Here is a 21,630-nt window from a genome sequence, read left to right on the forward strand (position 1 = left end):
ATTCAGTGCTCATCAAGATAAGTGTGCTCTTAATCTCCTTTACCTATTTCACCCACTTGAAGTTTTTATAAAACATATCGAACCTCCCATTTTCTCTAATCATGGTGTCTTCATTCTTGTACGGAGATGGGCAAGTACCTAATTTTCTTTGTTTCCTTCTCTGTTGCTCCTCCTTCATCAGTTTTGTTATTATAAGCTAGAACTTTAGATTCAAATTTTATGAATAATAATGTCTTTTATTATATATCTTCTTTGTGTATCTACAGTGGAATATCAGTCATCAGAAAGGATGCATACTTACAGCTTACACCAACACGGATGGAATTGGAAGGCATTATGCTGAGTGAAACAAGTCAGGCAGAGGAAGACAATTATATGGTTTCACTCATATGTGGAATAGAAGAAATAGTGCAGAGGATCATAGGATAAGGGAGGGAAAACTGAATGGGAAGCCATCAGAGAGTGAGAAAAACCATGAGAGACTCTTAACTCTAGAAAACAAACGGGGTTGCTGGAGAGGAGGTGGATGGGGGGATGGGGTAATTTGGCGACGGGCCTTAAGTAGGGTGCATGATGTGATGTGCACTGGGTGTTATATGCAACTGATGAATTACTGAACACTACATCTGAAACCAATGATGTACTATGTTGGCTAATTGAATTTAAATTAAAAAAAATAATACAGATGTTCGCTCTATTCTATAAACATTTTAGTGACTGTTAACTTTGTGTATGGTTGTTGAGTTATTTTATACCACCACCTGTCCATTTTCAATTTCTTTCCCCCCCAGGAAAGTAATATCCTTGTTGATATTTACATATATATCTTGTGTATGACATTTTTAAGGGAGATTATGGTAATTTAATTTTAGTAATTTAATCAATAAGGAAGTATGTCGTGGCAAGATTTATTCTTAAAAATGAAATGATGATGGGTGCTGGGGTGGCTCAGTCAGTTAAGTGTCCAACTTTTGATTTTTGGCTCAAGTCATGATCTTGGGGTTGTGGGATCAAGCCCCACGTAGGAATCCGCACCCAGCATGGAGCCTGCCTTAGATGTGCTCTCTTCCTCTGCCCCTCCTCTCTTCTCTTTCTCCCTCTCTCTCTTCCCCTAAAAAAGAGGAAAAACATGAAATAAAGATCGTTAAGAATCAGTTTAAATACCATTTACCGGAAATGTTCAAAATAGGTGAATCTATGGAGACAAAGAAAAGACTAGGATTTGCCTGGGGCCGTGGGACTGGGGAGCTGAGGTGCAAAGCTAAGTGATATGGCATGAGGTTTCTTTCTGAGATAATGAAACATTGTAACACTCATTGTGGTGATGTACCCACAACTTTATAAATACACCAAATGTCATTGAAGTGTAGACTTTGGGTGGATTTTGTGGTTTGCAAATTATATCTCAATAAAACTGCACAAAATGAATGAGCTTGTTATTTTCACTGTTCGGTAGCCTATTATTTGCTGAAATTTATCTTCTTTTTTGAAACCAGAGGCATCATTTACTAATCTCTAGGCTTTTGGCATCTCTCCTCTTCACTGTGGTTTCCAACTCAAAGTATGAACTAGATGAAAATCACAGCAAGGAGAATTTCACTCCGTCTTGGCGGGATATAATAATATGGATTTCAAAATCACTTCCACTATGTACTTTTTGTTCTGCTTTGGTTTTATCTGTGTCTCTGATGTCTCGTGTTCTGCCCTCCTCACACGTTCACCCCTTAGCCAAATAAGCTATTATGAATGTATCTGATCAACTGTTTCCTGTGTATAAAGGCTTATACCATGACCCCCGGAAACATCACAATGACAAAAACCCTCAAGTCGAAGAGCAAAGGTGCTAATGATGAAATTTAAGGCAACAGAAGAGATTAGAGAAGCAGTCGAGAATACAGAGATTGTCCAGTACCCTGCAGTTAGGACACGTGTGTGTCCGTGGCCGTGTATCCTGCTGAGGCTGGCTCTTGAGTGCGCATGGTTTACATTTCCATTTGCCCTATAACTCTGAAGGCCATTAAGGCTGGTTTTTCACCAAGGACTCCCCTTTGTCTAACCTGGGCTAGGTTTAAGATTTATTTACTTATTTTTCCTAGGCAGAAGGAGGGACAGAGAAACCTCAAGCAGACTCCCTACTGAGCTCAGAGCCCAACACAGGGCTTGATCCCAGGACCCTGAGATCATGACCTGAGCCAAAATCAAGAGTCAGTCGCTTAACTGTGATAGATTCAATAACTTTATCATCCTTTAGCTTGGTTTTTTTCTCCTCTCCCTCATGGTCGTCCCCTGCAAACAGTAGATGGAAAATGTTTAAGGCCAATGCCATGAGGAAAGTAATAAGTTCAAAGCATTCTTATAAATGTATGTTGCTTTATTGAAACCTTTTATGAAGCTTGGCATTTTTTCTTTATCTAAACAAATGCTTCAAATACTTAAAATTACAGACAAGGCATTGATGAAGCCTTAGAAAGGAAAATAAGAAAAATAGAACTGGAGAAAACATGCTTTCTAAAGATTACCTGTATTCTTCTGGGAATTTTTCTCAGTAAGTAGAGGAGGAGGACAAAAAGCCATATAAAGATATATTTTAAATTAACTCAGCCCTACCACTGGCATCTGGAGGTCTGTGGAAGTGAAGTCAACAGGGCTGGCACTTTCCAGTGAGCACCAGACTCCTTGGGAACTAGAAGAATGATAACAGAATCCAGGGCTTTGGAGGAGCCTTCTAAGGTCCCACCATCCACCATCCCACCCTCCACCTCTATTCAATAGTGAGGGCTGTATCCACACAAGCTCTCCCTGCTCACCATCAGATCCTTTTATGGAGGGGGGAAAAATGGTCCTTTCATTCCATGTAGGGTGCTGCTGTTTAACAACACTAACAGTGAAATTTTTAGCTCTTTTTGGACTACTTCAACACTCCTGGGCTTCAGCATAGCCTTTTCGTCTCCCTCTTCTTGTGTCCAGTGGAAATGAAAGTTTATCATCCTTTCTGGGTTTCAGTGTTGTTTATTGCAGATTTGCAAGTAAGGTCATCTATCTTTCTGTTCCCCCTGTCGTCGTCGTCGTCTTTTTTTTTTTTTTTTTTTTTTTTTTTTGGAAGTGGGTCTCAGAGACTTCTCTTACAGTTTTAATTTTAGCTCACGTTGCAGAGATGAACTCTGCGTCCTCTTCAAGGGTGAAACGCCCTCCTGGCATCCAGTCCTCGCACTTCGGAGGTTAGGGACCCTCGCTCACATCGGACTTGCTGGCTGATGGATGCTCTGCGAGGCGGACTCCCAGGAGGTTACCGGTCCACCGCGGCCGCTCGGTCTTTCTCCCTCCCGTTTGCCCACATCTCCTCCTGCCCTGCCCGAGTTTGCTTTGGCTTCCTAAGAAGAACTTTTTCTTTGTTTCCCCTGCCCTTTTGCAGCTTTTCAGGGAGCCACGAGTGTCAGCTGCTGAGCCGCTTTTTAATTACGGACTCATCAGCCCTGGCCTTCCCGGGGGGAAAGGGAAACTGCTTTTTCCCATTTGTGCTATGGAGGGCCATGTCGAAGACACGATAAATAAATAACAGCGCGTGATGAATGTCTGATCCTCTGCAAGCCGCCAGAGAAAACGTCTGTCAAAGCAGCCGCGCTTCTTTCTCCTGGTAACAAAGCGTCGCCGCCTTAGCGGCCCCCGCTGCGGCCTGCGGAACGGTGAGCGAGCACTTCACGCTCCCAGCGTTCCTGGGCTCGGACGAGGAGGCGGCAGGCTCCATCAATCCTCCGCGGTGGGGCTCCTCCATTTTCATCCTTCTCCGGGACCATTTTGAAGGGAAGAAGAACGGAAGCGAGAGTTCCTCTCTGGAGACCCGCGTGCGTGTCCTTGCTTCCTCATTGCGGGGTTCCTAGCCGCTCCCCCTCGGGGCGCGTTAGGGTCTCACCTACAGCAGAGAAACGCGACCGCGCTCTGTCCGCCGCGTGCCATTGTTAGGACACCCCGGTGAAACGGGAATGCGTGGAAACTAGAGAAATCGAGAGGTTTATCAGCAGGAGGTATTTTTCTCTTTCCCGCCTTCTTGAAGTCGACGGATATTTGAAGGTCTGGGAAAGCTGCCCTTGACTTTGCTCCCCTGCTCTTACCCGGGGACCTAGAATTGTGAGCGCTCGTGAAATATGCGAGGAGTAAATGGTTGAAGGAGTGAAGAAATGCGTTAAGCTTCTTCCGTGTGGTTACTGTGCCTGATGCTGGCTAATACGAAGGTGACTAAAATGGGCATGACGTCTGCCCTCGGGAGACTTCGAGACCACACACAGATCACATGTCATAGAAATGAGAGAGTGCTTGGAGCCAAGATGCTGAGTTCTGCCTCCCTCCAAGTTAGGCAGACTGGATAAAAACAAAGAAAAGGGGGAAAACATGCAATGAAGTCTAGGTCTAACGTTAGGTGAACTTTGGAAGCCAGCAAAGCCCTCTTAAGGAGCCAGCTTTTCTCTCTCATGTTCTCCCCGCCTCTCCTTAGCGACTTTCTTCCCCTCTTCTCCTCTGTCAGATTACCCCCTCCTGGCAAATTCTGTTTTCCCTGTTTTCAAACTCTTCTTAGAGAAATATATCCGCAATGTTCATAATATTAATGCATTTCTCAAACTCGTGTCCTGGGAGATGCCAATATTTGCTTCCAGGAAAGCAGATTTTGGTGCCGAATAGCTCTGGGAAATGGTTGCTTAAATGATGTTCAGTAGGATGTCATTGAATGCATAGATGAATTGGATAAGAAATGACATCTTTGAATGATTAACTCTTCCAATCCATAAATACGTATATCTCTCCATTTACATAAGCTTGGGTTTTTTAATCATTTTATTTTATTTTTTCATGATGATAAGTGCACTCTTTAATCCCCATTGCCTATTTCACCCAACCCCCTGCCCTCCTCCCATCTGGTAACTATTGGTTTGTTCTCTGTACTTTGACAGTCTTTTCCTGGTTTGCCTCTCTCTCTCTCTCTCTTTTTCCCCCCTTTACTCTTTTGTTTTGTTTCTTAAATTCTGCATATGAGTGAAATGATATATTTGTCTTTCTCTGACTTATTTCACTTGGCATTATACTATTTAGCTTTATCCATGTTGTTGCCAATGGCAAGATTTCATTCTTTGTGATGGCTGAGTAATAGTCTCTCTCTCTCTCTCTCTCTCTCTCTCACACACACACACACACACACACACACTACTTCTTTATCCATTCATCTACCAGGGGACACTCGGGCTGTTTCCATAATTTGGCTATTGTAGATCATGCTGCATATATCAAGGTGCATATATCCCTTTGAATTTATATTTTTGTATTCTTTGGGTAAATAATCAGTAATTCTGGATCATAGGGTAGTTCTGTTTTTAACTTTTTGAGGAACCTCTATACTGTTTTCCACACTGGCTGTACCAGTTTACATTCCCATCAACAATGCACAAGTGTTCCTTTTTTCTTTATATCCTTGCCAACACCTGTTGTTTCTTGTGTTGTTGATTTTCACCATTCTGACAGGTGTGAGGGGATAGCTCATTGCAGTTTTGATTTGCACTTCCTTGATGATGAGCATCTTTTCGTGTGTCTGTTGGCCATCTGGATGTCTTCTTTGGAGAAATATCTGTTTGTGTCTTCTGCCCATTTTTAATTGGATTATCTGGTTTTGGGGGTGTTGAATTTTGTAGGTTCTTTATATATTTTGGATACTAACCCTTAATCAGATATGTCCTTTGCAAATATCTTCTCCCATTCTGTAGGTTGCCGTATAGTTTTTTGATTGTTTCCTTTGCTGTGCATAAGATTTTATCTTGATGTAGTTCCAGTAGTTTATTTTTGCTTTTGTTTCCCTTGTCTCAGGGGGTTTATCTAGAAAGATGTTGCTATGGCCAATGTCAGAGAGGTTACTGCCTGTGCTCTCTTTAAGGACTCTTATGGTTTCAGGTCTCACATTTACATCTTTATTTTGAGCTTATATTTATATATGGTGAAAGAAAGTGGATAAGTTTAATTCTTTTGCATGTGGTCATCCAGTTTTCCCAACACCATTTGTTGAAGAAACTGTCTTTTTCCCATTGTATATTCTTTCCTGTTTTGTTGAAGACTAATTGACCATATAATTGTGGGCTTATTTCCAGGTTTTATGTTCTTTCCCATTGATCTATTTGTCTGTTTTTATACTAGTACCGTACTGTTTTAATTAATACTGCTTTGTGATATAACTTGAAATCTAGAATTGGGATATCTCCAGTTTTATTTCTCTTTTTCAAGATTGCTTTCGCCATTAGAGGTCTTTTGTGTTTCCATACAAATTTTAGGATTGTTTGTTTTAGTTCTGTGAAAATGCTGTTGGTACATAAGTCCATTTAATTACATTGAGTAATGTTTTGTAGTTTTTTTGTGTAGGAGTCTTGCACTATACTTTTAAAATATATTCTAAAGTATGTTGGTTTTTTATGTTATTTTAAACACTAATTTTGAAATTAAATTTCAAAGTTTGTTACTAGCATATAGAAATACAATTGACTTTTGTATATAGACATTTTATCTTCTGACTTTAACAAATTTATTTATTTCTAGTCGTTTTTGTAGCTTCTTTGGGATTTTTTTTTTTTTTTGGTAGATGATGACGTCATCTGAGAATAAAGCAAGATTTTTTCTTTCCAATAGATGTCTTTCATTTTCCTAGTGTACCGTATTTCATTGACTCAGACAGCCAGTTCAATGCAGAATAAAGTTGATGGGATTGGACATTGGAAGATAATGTGCTCAATGTTTTATCCTTATCCTGATGTTGTAGGCTTTTTTCGTGGATGCCCTGTGTCAGAATGAGGAAGATTTCTCCTATTCCCAGTCTGATGAAAGTTTTTACTGGAATAAGTTTCAGATTGTGCCAGATACCATTCTGCATCTAATGAGATGGCAGTATGATTTTTAAAATTCTATTAATATGTCAGATTACATATTGATTGTTTGTTGAATGTTAAACCAATTCTGCTTTTCTGAAAATAAGTCCTGTTTGCTCATAATATATTGTCATTTTATGTATTGCTAGATTTTATTTGCAAATATATTTCTTAAAGTTTGGTGTCTATGTTCATGAGGAATATTTGCATGTAACATGTTTATTTTTGGAATATCTTTGGCAGGCTTTGATATCACTATTTGGCTGGCCTAATGAAAGAGCTTGGTGTTTCCTCCTCTACTTTCTCAAAATATTTGTGTAAGATTGATGGTATTACATTCTTAAATGTTTGGTAAAATTCATCACTGAAACAATCTGGACCTGGAATTTTCTTTGTGGAACAATTTTTTATAAAATTTGAATTATTTTAAGGGGCATATGAATCTTCAGACTTTGTTTCATCATGTACAATTTTTGGTAAGTTTTAAATTTCAAGGAATTTACCCATTTAGTCTGAGTTTTCAGATTTAGTGGCAGAAAATTGCTCATAACATTCTCTTAGTACCATTTAATATCTGTATATCTTTTGACACACTTTGTTTCATTGGTAATTTATGTCTTTCTCTCTCTCTCTCTCTCTCTCTCTCTCACACACACATACACACACATACCAGTCTACCTAGGGTTACATCAATTCCATTAATACTTTCAAAAAAACAATTTTTAGCTTTTTTTTTCCTATTATATTTTTGTTTTCTATTTAATGAATACCTGCTCTAATCTTTATTACTTCCTTGTTTCTAATTACATTATATTTACTTTGCCCTTCTAACTTCTTAAGGTATACCTATGGATCATTGACATTAGGCCTTTTCTGTTTTCAAATATAAGCATTTAATGCTATCAAGTTTACACTTAATTCCACTGATTTTGATCTTTTATCTTTTTATTATTATTAGATAAAAAGTAACTTCTAATCTCTCTGTGATTTATTTATTCTTTGGCTTGGGGTTATATAGATATTATTACTAATTTATAATTTAATCGCATTATGAACAGAGAACATTGTCTATAAAATTTCAGTCTTTTAGCCATACTGAAACATTCAAAACTTTTGCCATATCAAAACTTTTTGCAGCCCAGAGTATGGTCTATCTTGGTGAATGTACAAAGTACACTTGAGTAGAATATGTATTCTAGTATAGAGTTCTATAAATTATAATTAGTTCAAGGATGTGTATAGTGTTGTTCAGAGCATTTATGGGCATGCTAATTCTTTGTCCGGTTGTTCTATCAATTACTTAGAGTGGGGTGTTAAAATTTCCAACTGAATGTATAAATTTTAATATTATTCCTTTCAGTTCATTCAATAGTCACATCGTGTATTTTAAAACTATTATTAGCCATATACATACTTATGATTGGAATGTATGTATATGGCTGAAAAAATGACATATTCACCATTATGAAATTCCCTTCTTCTGTAATACCCTTTAACTAGACTTCTGCCTTACTTGATATCAGTATAGCCACTCCAGCTGCCTTATGTTTATTGGTAACGTTGTATATTTTTTCCATTTCTTTCTTTTTAACCTCTTCTTCTTTTATTTTTTATAGGAACTTATTTTTTTGAGCAGTTTGAGTTTCACCAAAAAATTAATGTGAAGGCACAGATTTACCCCCTGCCCCAGCAGATGCACAGCCTCCCACATTGTCAGTATCACTCACCAGAGTGGTGCTCTTGTTGTAACCAATGAAACTACATTGACAGATTATCATCACCAAGAGTCCCTAGTTGGCATTACAATTTACTCTTGGTGCCTGAACATTCTGTAGTTTCAATGAATGTATATATCAAGCAGCCACAATGGTATCACACAGAGTATTTTCACTGCCCTAGAAATCCTCTGAGTTCTTCCTCTTCATCCCTCCCTCCCCTCAATCCCTGGCAACCAATCATCTATTTACCAATGATCCTTTGTTTCAGTAGTTTCCCCATTTACAGAATGCCATATGGTTTAAATTAAATAATATATAACCTTTTCAGATTGGCTCCTTTCACTTGTAATATGCATTTAAGTTTCCTCCATGTTTTTTCAAGGCTTGATAATTCATTTTGTTGGGCACTGAATAATAGTTCATTGTCTGGATGTACCACAATGTATTTATCCATTCACCTATTTTTTTTTTTTAAGATTTTCATTTATTTGTCATAGAGAGAGGGAGAGAGAGCACAAGTCAGGGGTGGGGAGTAGCAGGCAGAGAGAGAAACAAGCTCCACGCTGAGCAAGGAGCCTGATGCGGGACTCAGTCCCATGACCCTGGGATCATGACCTGAGCCGAAGGCAGACACTTAAACAACTGAGCCACCTAGGTGTCCCTATCCATTCACCTATTGAAGGACATCTTGGTTGCCTCCAAGTTTTGGCAATTATTAATAAAGCTTCTATAGACACCCATGTGTAGTTTTTTGTGTGGACCCAAGTTTTCAACATCTTTGGATAAATACCAAGGAGTATGACTGCTGGGTCATATAGTAGGTGAATGATTAGTTTCATAAGAAAGCGTCCAGCTGTCTTCCAAAGTGGTTGTACCATTGTGTCTCCCAGCAGCAATATATGGTAGTTCCTGTTGCTCCACATCTTCACAAACATTTGGTGTTCTCAATGTTCCAGATTTTGACCATTCTAATAGGTGCGTAATGGTATCTTATTGTTTTAATTTGCATTTCCTGATGACGTGTGATATGGAGCATGGCTTATATGCTTATTTAGCATCTGTATATTTTCTTTGATGAGGTATTTGTTAAGGACTTTGGCCCAAATTTTTTTTTTAATTTTTTTTTTTTTTTTTAGATTTTATTTATTCATTTGACACAGAGAGAGAGATCACAAGTAGGCAGAGAGGCAGGCAGAGAGAGAGAGGGGAAAGCAGGCTCCCCGCTGAGCAGAGAGCCCGATGCGGGGCTCGATCCCAGGACCCTGGGATCATGACCCGAGCGGAAGGCAGAGGCCTCAACCCACTGAGCCACCCAGGTGCCCCTGGCCCAAATTTTAATCAAATTTTTTTTGCTTTCTTATTGTGGAGTTTTAAGAATTCTTCATATATTTTGTATGACAATCCTTTATCAGATGTGTGTTACACAAATATTTTTGCCCAGTCTGTGGCTCATCTTCTCATTCCCTTGACACTTTCACAGAGCAGAAGTTTTCAATTTTAATGAAGTCCTGCTCATCAATTCTTTCTTTCATGAATTGTGCCTTTTGTGTTATATCTAAAAAACTATTGCTATACCCAGGGTCATCTAGGTTTTCACCTGTTATCTTCCATGAGTTTTATAGCTTTGCCTTTCACATATAGGTCTGTGATCCATTTTGAGTTAATTTTGTAAGGAGTGTAAGGATGAGTTTACTTTTGTTTTTACTTTGGTTTTGTTTTGCTTGTGGATGTCCGGTTGTTTCAGACCCATTTGTTCAAAAGTCTGTCTTTGCTCCATTGTAGCACCTTTGCTCCATTTTCAGAGATCTTCCAACTTTCTTCTTCTCCTTCAATATTGCGTGGGCTATCCTGGGTCTTTTGCCACTCCATAATAAAGTTTAGAATAAGCTTGTCAAAATCTACAAGTAACTTGATGAAATTTGGTTAGAATGTATTGAATATATAGATCAAGTTAGGAAGTAGAGACAACCTTACAATTAGGGTATCCCCACTCATAAACATGGAATATCTCTCCATTTATTAAGCTATTCTTTGATTTCATTCACCATAGTGTTGTAGTTCCCCTCATACAGAACTTGTACATATTTTGTTAGATTTATACAAAAGAATTTAATTTTTGGATGTTAATATAAACGGTATTGTGGGTTTTTTAAAAAGATTTATTTCTTTATTTAAGAGAGGGAGAGTCAGGTTTGGGGCAGAGGGAGAGAATTTTCAAGGAGACTCCCTCATGTGTATGGAGCCAGAAGTAGGGCTCAATCGCACAACCCTGACATTATGACCTGAGCCAAACCCAAGAGTCAGATGCTTAACTGACCAAGTCACCCAAGTGCCTCGGTGATATCTTGTTTTCAATTTCAGCATTAACTTGTTAATTGCTGGTACATAGGAAAGCAATTGACTTTTGTATATTGGTTTTTTAGTGATGTGGCTATAATTGTTTGCCAGTTCCACGAGGTTTTTTGGGTTTTTGTTTCTCAGTTCTTTCAGATTTTCTAAATAAATGATTATGTCATTTGTAAACAAGGATTTTTTTTTTTTACTTATTCTCTTCAGATTTGTATCCTTTTTATTTTCTTTTATTGCCATTGGCAAGAACTTCTAGTAACATGTTGAAAAAGAGTGGTGAGAAGGGATATTCTTATCTTATGCCTGATGTTAATGGAAAGCTTTGAGTTTCTCACCATTAATCATGATGTTTGCTATAGGACTTTTGTAGACATTCTTTATCTAGTTAAGAAAGCTCCCTTCTGTTGTTAGATTGCAGAGAGGTTTTATTAAGAATGGGTGTTGAATTTTATCAAATGTTTTTCTACATCTATTGATATAATCATGTGAGTTTTCTTCTATAGCCTGTTGATGTGATGGAGTACATTGTTTTTTGAATGTTGAACCAGCCTTGCATACTTGAGATAAAGCTGGTCATGAGAAAAATTTAGTCATGTTGTATAATTCTTTTTCCTTAATGTTGGATTTAATATTTCAATAATATTTTGTTGAGGCTTTTTATATCTGTATTCATCAAAGATACTGGTTTGAGTTTTCTTTGTTTATAGTAGAATAATGGTGGCCTCATAGAATGAGTTAGAAAGTATTCCCCCTGTTTCTGTGCTCTGAAAGAGATTATATATTATCAGCATAATTGTGTCCTTAAATATTTGGTAGAATTCACTAGTAAATCCTTCTGAGCCTAGTGTTTTGCTTTTGGCAAAGTTATTAATTGTTGGTTCAAATTCTTTAACAGATAGGGGGCCTAATTAAATTGTCTAGTGCTTATAGAGTGAGTTTTTGCAAATTGTGTTTTTCAAGAAATGTTCATTTTATTTAAGTTATTAAATTTATGGACATAAAGTTGTTCACAGTATTCCTTCATTTTTCTCATAATTTCTATGGAATGTGTACTGATGTTCCCTCTTTCATTTCTGATGTTAGTAGTTTATGTCCTCTGTTTTTCTTTGTCAGTCTGGCTAGTGGCTTAGGGATTTTATTGATCTTTTCAAGGGCTAGCTTTTAGTTTCATTGATTTTTGCTATTGATTTCCTATTTTTAATTTAATTGATTTCAGCATTAGTTCTTATTTATTTTCTTCTGCTTGCTCTGGATTTAATTTGATCCTCTTTTTCTAGTTTCCTAATGTGGAAGCTTGAATGGTTGATTTTAGATCTTTTTTCTAATATGTGCATTCAGTGCTACATATTTCCATCTAAGCAATGTTTTCACTACAAGTTTTGGTAAGTTGTGCTTTCAATTTCCTTTAGTTCAAAATATTTTTTAAATTTCTCTGATTTTTTTTTTTAACCCATGTCTTATTTAGAAGTGTCTTATTTAATCTCCACATACTTGGGGGATTTTTCAGTTATCTTTCTGTGTTGGATTTCTAGTTTAATTTCATTATGATTTGAGAACAGATATTATATGATTTCTCTTCTTTTAAATTTGTTAAGGCATGTTTTGTGGCCTGCAATATCACCTACATTGGTGAATGTTCCACATGAATTGGAAAAGATGTGTATTGTTAGATAAAGTAGTGTGTAAATGTCATATCCACTGGATGACTGGGATTGTTGAGTTCAACTATGTCCTAACTGATTATTTGCCTGCTGGATTTGTCCATTTCTGATAGAGCAATGTCGACATACCCAGTTATACTAGTGAATTTATCTATTTCTCTTTGCAGTTCTATCTTTTTTTTTCCATGTGTAGTTTGATGCTCTGTTGTTAGATGCATACACATTAAGGATTGTTGAAAAATTGAACCTGTTACATGACAATCTCTGTCTTTTAATAGGTGTATTTAGACTGTTAATGTTCACACTGGTTACTAATATTGTTAGATTAATATCTGCTTTATTTGTTACTGTTTTCTATCTGTTGCTCCATTCTTTGTTTCCATCTCCTACTCTTTTTCTGCCTTCTGTGATTTTAATTGAACATTTTATATTTCCATTTTCTTTCCTTTCTTAGCATATCGGTTATGCTTTTTTTAAAAATTTTTTTAGTAATTGCCTTAGAGTTTACAATATACATTACAAATAATACAAACCCTTCAAATAATATTCCACCATATGAATGGATAAAGAAGAGGTGGTATATATAGACAATGGGATATTATTCAGCAACAAAAAAGAATGAAATGTTGCCATTCACAACAACATGGACAGAGCTAGTGAGTATTATGTTAGGCAAAATAAGTCAGTCAAAGAAAGACAAATGCTGTATAATCTCATTCATATGTGGAATTTAAGAAACAAAACAGAAGAGCAAAACAGAAAAAGGGGAGGGGCAAACCAAGAAGTAGACTCTTAACTATAGAGAACAAACTGATGATTGTTACCACAGAGGAGGGGGTTAGGGGGATGAGTAAATTAGTGAAATAGGTGATGGGGATTTGTCCTGATGGGTATTAGTTGTCATATGAAATCATTGAATCACTATATTGTACACCTGAAATTAATATAAACACTACATGTTTACTATACTAGAACTTAAATTAAATTAAAAGTAAACAAATTAAAATAAAATAAAAAATACCACTTCCCAGGTAGTCTGAGTACCCTATAATACCAAAACAATCCTCTTTTTTCCTCCTCTTGTATCATTGTTGCCATTCATTTCATTTATATATATATATGTAAGTATACAGATATGATGAACACATACGCATACCCAGAGTATATTGTTACTGTTGTTATTTTGAACAAAATTTAACTATTAGATCAATTAATAATAAGAAAAATAAGTTTTTTCATTTACCCTTAATCTTTCCTTGATGCCCTTCCTTTCTTTGTGTTGATCCAAGTTTTATATACTTTATATAAATAAATAAAATACTTTTAACTTTCTTGCAAGGCAAGTCTGCTGACAACAGATTCCCTCATTTTTTGTCTGAGATAATCTTCTTCACTTTTAAAGGATAATTTTTTAGGATACAGAATTCTAGATTGGTGGGGGTTTTTTTCTCTCAATACTTTTACTATTTTAGTTTATTCTCTTCTTGCTTGCATAGTTTCTGAGAAAGATGTATTTATCTTTGTTCTTCTATGGGTAAGGTGTTTTTTCTTCCCTCTAACCTCTTTCAGAACTTTTATGTTTAGCTTTGTTTTTTTGTAATTTGAAAATTATAGATTTAGGTGTAGAATTTGTTGTTGTTGTTGTTGGTGGTGGTGTCTTGTTTTGTTTTGTTTTGCATTTTGCATTTAGCATTTATCCTGCTCTGTGTTCTCTAAGCTTCCGGGATCTCTGGTTTGGTGTCTGACATTAATTTGGGATATTTCTCAGTCATTATTATTTCGAACATTTCTTCTGTTCCTTTTTCTCTTCCTTCTCCTTCTGATGCTCCCACTGTGTATATGCTCCACCTTATGGAGTTGTCCCACAGTCCTTGGATATTCTGTTCTGGGTTTTTTGTTTGTCTGTTTTTTAGTCTTTTGTCTTTTTGCATTTCAGTATTTGAAGTTTCTATTGAGATATCTTCAAGCTAAGAGATTCTCTTCTCTGCTCTGCTTCTAAGCCTTTCAAAGACATTCTTTATTTCTGTTATGGTATTTTTTTCATCTCTAGAATTTCTTTTTGGTTCTTAAAATTTCCATATCTCGGCACACATTGCCCCTCTGTTCTTGCATGTTGTCTACTTTTTCCATTCTAGCCTTTAGCATACTTGTTTCAATTCCTCGTCTCATACTTCCAATATCCCCGTTGTGTCTGGTTTTCAGGATTGTTCTGTCTCTTCAACATGTGGGGTTTTGGTTTTGTTTGGTTTTGTTCGGGGTTTTTTTGCATTTGGGTATGTCTTATAATTTTTTTTTTTTTTTTGATAGCCAGGCATGATGTTCTGGGCAAAAGAAACTGCTGTAAGTAGGACTTTAGTAATGTGGAGGTGAGGTGTGAGGAGAGAGGAAGCTTTATATAGTTCTATGATAGGTCTCAGTCTTTTAGTGAGGCTGTGACTCTGGACTATGAACTTTACGAGTGTTTCTCAGTTTATTGTCTCTCCCCTCAGGTGGGAGAGGATGGATAGAGTGGGCTGGAGTTGGGTATTTCCCTTCCCCCAGGTCAATTAGGCTCTGATAAAACACCAACAGATTAGGTTCTGGTTAATTAGTTTCCCTTGAGGGCCGACCTTGTTAAGAAGAAGAGTGCTCCTGTTATTTCAAAGTGCTTCCTTTTCTCCTCCTGGACAGATGCTTGAAGGGATGTTTCTTTATTATTTACTGTGGGAATCTGGTTGAGTTCCTGTAGGTAAATTTCACAGTATTGGGGGGCCCTCTCTATGACTAGGTCGCTGCTAGAGTTTTTAACTGTTAGAATTGTCCATACTAAGTCTCTGGTTGTTCAATTACATTTTGAGGTTTCTCTACCCTGGCACTGATTCCTGCAGTGGTTTTCCTGTGTGAGTCTCTGCTCCAGTGAGTCGTTATTCTCTGTATTTCCGTATCTCTCCAATATTGGGTTCAGTGGTTTATCTGGTGTCCTCCTCTTTTATAGGTCCTAGAGGAGTTGCTGATTTTTCAGTCTGTTCAGAGTTACACTTGTTATTAGGATGAAGTGGCAATCACCAAGCTTCTTACCTGTGGAAGCAGAAATCGTAATTCATAATTTCCTGTTTTAATGCATCATTCCCACTCCTGGTCACACATGCTGTCATTCCCTTAACTCAATATCCCTTTCAGCAATCATTTCTCTCTTCCCCTTTACAAGAAAACTTGTTTCAAGAGTAAAGAGACATCCTCATTGCAGTCAACTAGTCTCCCATTTCCCCTGGGTTCATGCCAATAGGGCTTTCACAGTAACACTTTGCAGAAATCACTCTTATCAAATTCATATAAGCCCTCCATGATGGTAGGTCTGATGAATAATTCTTAGTTATCTTACTTGATGTAACACTAATACTTTGCATAATCAATCACTCCTTCCTCTTGGAAATATTTCCTCTACTTGACCTGAAGGATATCATACTCTGTTTTTTTCTTCCCCTTCGCTGAGGGATACTTCTCAGTTTCTTCATCTGGTTTTCCCTCATCTCCTTGCCTTCTAGGTAATCTAGGACTCACTCTGTGGACTTCTACCCTTTTGCATTTACTCTTCTCTTTTTCTGATCTTACCCAGGAGCCTAGCTTTAAATAGCATCTGTATGCTGATGTCTCCCAAATTTGTGGGGCAGCCTGATCTTCTCCTATGAATTCCAGACTTGTAATTCCAACTACCAGCTATTACACTCAGCACACCCATTAGTAAAAACTCATTTCAAATTGAGTGTATGACCTTCTCCTCTAAATATACTCCACCCACATTCTACATTAGTTAGTGACAAGCGTGCACCACTTGAGATAGCTTAGGAAAATCTATCAGGAAGTTGGTTAAGAAAACTTCCTGTCTCCACCACAGTATATATTCAGAACCCTCCATTATCACAATCCCTACTATAAGCCCCTTGCCAAAGCATCATTTGCTCTTTCCTGAATTATCTACATATTTTTATTACTTGTCTTTATTTTTTCTCTTTGCCAGACCTCAGCATGCAACCAAGTAGGCTAGATCCTCTTACTTCTCTGCTCCAAACCCTCTGATGGCTTTCCACCCAATTTAAAGTTAAGTTCAGAAATCTTTCAAGAGCCTGTATGGTCCTACACAATCAGCCTCATCCATTACTTCTCAAATGTCATCTCCTACCACCTCTGTTTACTTATTCTGTTCTAGCAACACTGGCTCTCTTGGTATGTGTGTGTGTGTGTGTCCCACATTTTATACACAGTTAGGACTTTTTGATAAAATGTTCCTATTTCCTGGAATGTCTTCTTCAGATAGTTGTGTGCCTTGTTTCTTTTCCTCCTTCAGATTTTTACTTAAATCTATTATCAATGAGGTCTTCCATGATCGTCTTATTTATAACTGGAATCTTTCAACCTCTCTAACTTCCTTCTTTATTTTGGAACTAAACCACTCCTACTGTGCTACATGTATCTATCTATTTATTTATTTTTTTGTCTTCACCTCTCTTGGTTCTATTTGTGGATATATGTTTGTTTATTCTAATCACACAATTAAAATAAATAAATATCTATGGCCAAATATTAATTTTTCTAACCGGTGGAAGATAGGTCTGAAGTGTGAATAATGAAATAATTTTAAGTGTTGAATAATTAAAGTAACCTTTATGTATTGAGAATTTATAATATGTCAACCTCTAGATTAAGAGCTATACTCATAGTATCTCACTTAATCATCACAGCCATCCACTTAGGTAAAATTGTTTTTTCCCAAATTTTAGGCAAGGAAACTAAAGCAAGAGATGATGATTACCAAACAAGGTTATGGTAAGGTTAATATTTGAACCCAGGTATTCTGATTCTAGAACCCATACTCTCAGCCACCACACTAACATCTGACATGGGTCTGCCTTTCTACCAGGGATTCTTCCTGAGTTTTGCCTTTGGGTTGCTTTGTATGGGATATTTGTAAACAAATATTGTTTATTTCTCCCATAAATTACACTCTGCCAGTGAGAGATCAGATCCTATCTTAGTCAACTTTGTATATAGGGTTCAGAGCAGGAAGGAGCTCATTAAATGTTGGCTTAAGAAATAAAACCAATGCATGGCTGTTTGATGACTGATGAAATTTATTTTTTTTTAAGATTTTATTTATTTATTTGACAGAGAGAGATCACAAGTAGGCAGAGAGGCAGGCAGAGAGGAGGAAGCAGGCTCCCCACTGAGCAGAGAGCCTGATGTGGGGCTCGATCCCAGGACCCTGGGATCATGACCTGAGCCGAAGACAGAGGCTTTAACCCACTGAGCCACCCAGGCAGCCCTGACTGATGAAATTTAAATAGTAACTTTGCTTATGGAGGTTTGATTCTAGAAACACAGGGAAGCTGTCCAATTTCTGTCCTTTTCCTTTCAGTTAATCCTTATGATCTATTGCATACTAGGAGATAGAAGCAATACTGTCTCTGAATGTTGTCAAGTTTATCTTCTCTCAAACGTTGTGGAGCATACAGTTTCCTGCATCATTCATAGAAATAGAAGGGGTCGATGTCCATAAAACTGTAATTATGCAGGTTAAATACTTCATAATTAATTAATGGCAAAGCACTCTTCTAGCTTTGTGATATATAAAAAGATGATATAAGTAAATTTGTCTTTCAATTAACTTGAAAAAAATCTAATTGCCATTAAGATGGTTCTCTCCCCCTAAACATAAACTTTCTTTAAATATTATTAATCAGGCAAATGAAATCTTCTAACGTGTTTTTGAATTAAAATTATAGAACCATCACACTTTGATAGGCTCCCCATCATGAGTTGTGCAATTGTTAAAGTTACATTTTTTCTGTCATGGGCAGCTTTGAATTTACGGCTCTTAAAAACTCCTAAAAGGACACAAATAAAATTTTAATGGGCATTTCAGCAAAGTCTTTCTGAATTTTGTATTAGATTTCCCTTTAGCCTTGGGTAAAGCCATAAAAAAAATTGCCTGCTTAAAAATGTAATCATCACACAGGAACCTTCCTAAAGTCAGCATCAAATAGAATAAAATATATTTTATTAATGATACAATTCACAAAATTACCAGCCCTGCCACTCTCTGCCCTCCAGGGACACCTCCTCCTTCTCTTACACGTACACCAGTCACTGGTGTTTGTTCTGTGTAATTTAACCTTCTGATTGCCTTGAATGTTTAATGAGCCAGATTAAGTGAAATGCTGATTAGGAGTGTTGACTCCTGTTGGTAAAGTGGGCCAGTGAAATCCCTTTTTTGAGCACAGCCCAAGCAAGGCCCAGTCCTGATTAAAGAACTAGAATTAAGAAAGGACAGGCAAGCTTTGTTTGTTTTCACTTCAAAAGTGAAGTTTTAGTAAATAAAGTGGAGTCCGTTTTCAAAGATCCAGTCAGACCTGGGAATCCAAGCCCCTTCGCAGGGCAAGTGACCCCTTTCTACTTAAATGACTTATTTCTTCCTTAAGGCTTATGTCTAGGACTCATACCAAATTATAACTGATCTCTTTTCTTTTGCCTCAATTTAGTTGGTTTATTCTTGTCTCAGAACTAAATAAGTTTCTTCCTTAAATGTATCTCAGAGAAAGAGGAGGTGTACCTTCCTGGGAGACTAGTTCACAAAACTGAGGTTAGCTCCATTATAAAGCCAACACATTACTCTTTCAAAGACTCCCTGTGCCTTCTTAGAGAAGAAAAATGCTTAGGGAAAAAAATGCTTAGAGAAAAATGCTTAGAGAAAAAATGCTTATCCTGCAATGGCCACAGTCGCCAAACTGGAAAGAACCAAGATGCCCTTCAATGGACGAATGGATAAGTAAGATGTGGTCCATATACACTATGGAGTATTATGCCTCCATCAGAAAGGATGAAGACCCAACCTTTGTATCAACATGGTTGGGACTGGAGGAGATTATGCTGAGTGAAATAAGTCAAGCAGAGAGAGTCAATTATCATATGGTTTCGCTTGTGGAGCATAAGGAATAACACAGAGGACATTGAGAGATGGAGAGGAGAAGTGAGTCGGGAGAAATCGGAGGGGGAGATGAACCATGAGAGACTGTGGACTCTGAGAAACAAACTGAGGGTTTGGGAAGGGAGGGGGTGGGGGGTTGGGAAGACCAGGTGGTGGGTATTAAGGAGGGTGCATATTGCATGGAGCACTGGGTGTGGTACATAAACAATGAATCTTGGAACACTGAAAAATAAAATATTTTTTTTTTAAATCTTAAGAAAGAAAAGAAATTCCAGTTGTTTTTAGTGTACTATCAGCTTGAAGCATTCTGATGTGGAGCAAAGAACATACTGTTTAAAATCAGAAAGACTATAATTGGAAATTATAGTTCTATTTGGAAAGTTACTTGAGCACTTCCATGGCCTGTGTCTACAGACTGGAATCATACATTAAAAGAGATATTATGGTCCAATTCAAAGTCAGTATGTAGTGGGCATTCAATAAATTATAGCTAAGGAATCCAGTGCTTGAATATTATATTTCTATTTTTAAGACAAGTTGTCATTGAAAGTTGTCCAAATAGAGATCATGTGTTACCTTGGACTATATTTGGTTCAAGGAAGAATCATTTGAGTGGAATCCTATTACTATACAAATGTAAGACTCCTGTGTACCCAATGACCCAGGGAAAAAGACTGTGATCAGATTTTTTTTATGTAGGCTGAGGAAGGCCAGTTACATTTAGTTGATGAGCTTTGGACAAGAAGGCAAGCTAAAGAATATCAATGGGCAAGTGGATGTCTCTTACTGAAAACCACCAAGGCTTCTATGAGTGTTTGGAACAGAAAAAAACATCATCGTACCAGTGAACAGTAATCAGCTTTAAACTGGTTGGACCCATACTTCTCTGATTGCTAAGAGTATAAGCAGCAGTAATGAAGCAGCCCTCTAGCAGACTTGCTATGTCCTACACTGTTTTGCCGTGATACACTGGAGCAGAGTAAGCATCCCTAATTGCATGGACAATTCTGCCCTATTAGCAAATAGAGATTCGAGACAGTTGCAACCTGAAAAATTTTTAATGTGTAACCTTATTCGATAATAGCAGTTAATTAGGTTGTAACCATTTCATTATTGTTACTAATAACATTATAATCATTATTAGGTAACGGCTTCATAGAAAATCTCCACGGGGAGAACAGAATGGCCACGTCTTCCCTCTTTCATGCCCCTTGAGTGTCAAAGGTTTCTCTGAAGCTTTTATTTTTTTTTAAAGTTCAGGCATCCAAGCTTCTGAGCCAACTTCCTACCAATTTTCAGTGAACTCTTCTATTCTGCTTCTTTTCCAGAATACTCCATGGACCACACAGACACAAAAAAAGCAACTGGATACTTCTACTTCCTCTTTAGAGAAAATGCTATCATGTCTTGCCTTCCTAGAAAAACCATAAGCTCTTAGTAAGTACGTACTATTTTATGCTTAATTTATGGTTGATTCTACATAACATCCAGCACAGTGAGTAGTTATGATTGATGGATTGGTTAGTTGTGAAAACATATTTTATAGTGGGCGGTGAACCTGGGAATTGAGAAAGCTCTCTGTCACAGCTGGAATTTCCAATATCCCAGAGGTACTAATCGTGACTTTCCCATTGCTTTACTGTGTGACATATGTTTCTCATCAGCATTCACCAAATGTTACTGTCCATGTTTCACTCTTCTTCATGTTGACTTTCACTGCTGCCATCCCCTCACCACCACTACCACCTCCCAAAAAAACCACTCACTGGAGATATTTTTGGTGGTATAGTACATATATTCTAGTTGCCTTGGTATAAAATGGCAAGTCTGTGAAAATCTGGTTTATACAAACACCAACAAGAAAAAAAAGAAGGCAGTTGCCATAAAAACTTTATTTGACTCGTCCTTCCCCCAGCACTAACATTACCTCTTTTGAACATTTGCTCTTGCCCTTGCTTTTGTTATTCTGTTCTGTGACCACAACTATATTTGGTACCTTGACTATCTTCACTCTTAAAAGTGAAGAAAATGTTAATTGTGTCAAGTGC

General features: G+C 37.3%; 1 pseudogene across 1 annotated transcript in view; it reads left to right on the forward strand.

Annotated features, from left to right (window-relative positions):
- Positions 1-4,244: 4,244 nt before the first annotated feature.
- Positions 4,245-21,630, forward strand: part of LOC308338235 (elongation factor 1-alpha 1-like) — a 68,783-nt pseudogene continuing 51,397 nt past the window's right edge. Inside the window, exons 1-2 of the transcript in view lie at positions 4,245-4,346; positions 6,788-6,912. The product of the transcript in view is annotated as an elongation factor 1-alpha 1-like (transcript). The remainder of the gene's footprint in view (positions 4,347-6,787; positions 6,913-21,630) is intronic.

This window comes from Martes martes, assembly GCF_963455335.1.
Source record: "Martes martes genome assembly, chromosome: 2".
In the NCBI taxonomy this organism is placed as follows: Eukaryota; Metazoa; Chordata; class Mammalia; order Carnivora; family Mustelidae; genus Martes; species Martes martes.